The 3,031-nt window shown below is 33.4% G+C and overlaps 1 protein-coding gene across 2 annotated transcripts in view; it reads left to right on the top strand.

Annotated features, from left to right (window-relative positions):
* Positions 1 to 1,928: 1,928 nt before the first annotated feature.
* The window catches only part of LOC106466458 (craniofacial development protein 1-like), a 24,600-nt gene continuing 23,497 nt past the window's right edge, over positions 1,929 to 3,031 (top strand). The window contains exon 1 of one of the 2 annotated variants that reach the window (XM_013926743.2): positions 1,929 to 2,028. The gene's annotated coding sequence lies outside the window, so the exon portion shown is untranslated. The remainder of the gene's footprint in view (positions 2,029 to 3,031) is intronic. The other variant, XM_022394454.1, reaches the window with a different exon arrangement.

The following is a 3,031-nucleotide window of genomic DNA, read 5'->3' as shown; positions in this document are numbered from 1 at the left end:
GAAACATTTATTTGCATATTCAATAATCCACGTTCATTATTTTGTTACGACAGCGGAAGTCACGTGACGCTAGTAACACGTCATGATATTCTCGAAGGTTCGTGAATGGTCGAGCGTTTACTAGATGTGCGGTATTTTTGTATATAAGACCGCCAAGAAGTGACGGCAACAAAGGAATTGAATTGCAGACAGAGATAGAGGTGGACAGTTGAGTCAAGCGTGCGAATCGTTCGTTGTGGATTATAGCGTTTGTTTAAGTTATAGCCTGACTGTGGAAATTAAGTGAATTTCAAAGTTGTATTGAGAGAGAATAAACTAGTTTATTTAAGAAAGGACTTGTATCGCTAAAGTTTCTTCGGAAAGAATTTGTACGGAAAATTAACAAACGAACAGAGACGTAACAATCTGAATAAAAACTCAGCGTGGAATTGTATTAGACCAACTAAAAATACACACATACATATATATATACATGACTGGTTTTCTTTTGTTTTTGTTTGAAGTTAAGCACAAAGCTACACAATGGGCTATCTGTGCTCTGCCCACCACGGGTATCGAAACCCGGTTTCTAGCGTTGTAAGTCCGCAGACACACCGCTGTTCCACTGGGGCGACTGGTTTTCACCCAGAGTTTCCGAAAAAGTGGGGCAAGGTAGACAAAATTTCTTTCTAATCTTACCTTTCATTACTTAGCCTCATATTTGATATAAAAGTGCCGGACGATTGCATGACAAAATAAATACTAGACATTAAACTTTGGTCGCTAGTGGTAAAATTAATAAAAAATATGAAATGGGCGTCATGCTTGTGATGGAAGGGTCGAAAACGAAAAAATAATTGTGTAGTTTGTTTAGATAAGTCTAGTGCTCTCATGTCTCGAATAAGAACTGATACACCTTATTCAGGCTTGAATAGGTAATTCAGAAACCTTTATTACAGGTTTAACGCAATAACAAATGTACAAAACAAATGTACATTTGTTACTATGTTAAACTTTTAATAAGATTATTTCATTAGTCGTTCAAGCCGTTTTCAAATTTCACAATCAATTTCGTTGTTGCCATAACTGAAAAGTCCTATTTTTAGGCTGCTGTATTGAATTTAGTGGAGGCCTTTTGCAAAAATAGGATTTTCCTAATTAGTTAAAAAAATATATAGTTTACGATTTTTTTCGGGAAAGAATTATGAAATTTACCACCCTAATAATATATTTTAATTCTATCAACTTAAATAAATACTTCTCGTTTCACAGGTTATCATACAACTGATCGGCAAATAGAATGTAACGAGTACTGCAATTTCGTATTTTACGTAATTTTATGATTTCTGAAATTATAGGATAGCGATAGCGCCTGACGTAGCTGTAAATGCGGTCCTGATGGTTAAGGCGATCGACTCGAAATCTGAATACGCTCGCCCTTTCAGCCGTGGTGGTATTATAAGTGACTATCAGTCCCACTATCTGTTGGTAAAAGAGTAGCCCGAAAGTTGGCGGTGGGTGTTGTTGATTATCTGCCTTCCCTCTAGTCTATCACACTAACTTAAGGACGGCTAGCGCAGACAGCCCTCATGTAGCTTTGCGCGAAATTCAAAACAAACCGAACCTTGCTGTAAAAGCGAAATATTGAACTAATAAAGATATATACGGAAATATAGATCGTTATTTGTATTTATCCGAAGAGAGGTATTATTTGTGTGTTTTACCTTGATTATTTATCACCTATCGTTCGGATTAACTTTGTATAACAGTACTAATATATTTCACTTTGTTTAATATTAATGCTCATTAATCACCAAAGATAAAACAAATTTCTAGTGATATTTTTATGAAACGATGTATAATTTTGCGGATATTGTTTAATTAATCAATAAGCAATAATTGATATTCTATTTCATTCCTATATATTCGCCCTCTAGGTGAGTTTTGAGTAAAGTAATGTAATTGTAGGGGAGTAAGAAGAGAAAGAACGAAGTGGTAGCATTGGAAGTGATTGCGGTTAATTTGATACACTCAATAGCTTTTGAAGTGGTGTGTATTTGAGTTTATTTTATTTCAGTATGATTATTTAGAGTCACTTCATGTTTTATCATGCCTTTAAAAGATAAACTTTGCTATTAGAATTAAAGACGAAGTGATACTGATAGTACATTTCATTTTGTTAAGATGTTACTAACTTTAGTTAGGCTTAACTTGCATTAACTAAGGAAATTAGAATTTAAAGCTGAAAGCAAGTTTAATTACTTTTAACTTGACCAACTGGATAATAATACTAGAATTTTATTCTTTTGAATACCTAAATTTCATTTGAATAATAAGTGTATAAGTAAATGATGAGGATCCTATTTCAAATTTAGAGACATTTCTACTAGTACTACTAGTAGTATTAGGACTCGTAATGGTAATGATATATTCAAAACCCATCTTCCATTTATTTGTCCAACTCACTAAATGAACTAAATCCTTTTGTAAACCAGTAACATCCAATACCTTAATATCGTCATCAAATTTAAGTAATTTTTTGACCATTCCATCATCTCTGTCATTGACATAAATCAAAACAGAGCAAAGGTCCTAAGACTGAACCATGAGGTACCCTACTTGTGACATTAATTCTGTTTAACTGAACTCCATTTACAGTGCTTTGCAAACGTATTCACCCCCAATCAATAATGTTTCATTTTGATGAAATACAAATAATGTAAACAATTTTTTAATGAATATTTTTTTATTCAAAACTTTAATGATCAAACTTAACACAGTTTTGTGTGGAGGAAATTGAATGTCAGCAAAACCTGCAAAGAAAATATATAAACTGAAATTTCCTGATTGAATAAGTATTCAGCCCCTTAGTCAGCACTTGGTGGAAGCACCTTTGTCACGAATTACTGCCGTGGGTCTTCTTGGATATATATATATATATATATATATATACTGTTTGCACTAGTGGTATGGTGTTAATTTTCGTCCCTATTCTTCTTGGACTAAAATTCGCCCCTAATTACTAGTAAAAGTTTCGTTTGGTAGTATCTAT

The sequence above is a fragment of the Limulus polyphemus genome, unplaced genomic scaffold (assembly GCF_000517525.1).
Source record: "Limulus polyphemus unplaced genomic scaffold, Limulus_polyphemus-2.1.2 Scaffold2264, whole genome shotgun sequence".
Lineage (NCBI taxonomy): Eukaryota > Metazoa > Arthropoda > Merostomata > Xiphosura > Limulidae > Limulus > Limulus polyphemus.
This window is presented reverse-complemented; position numbering and strand designations above follow the sequence as displayed.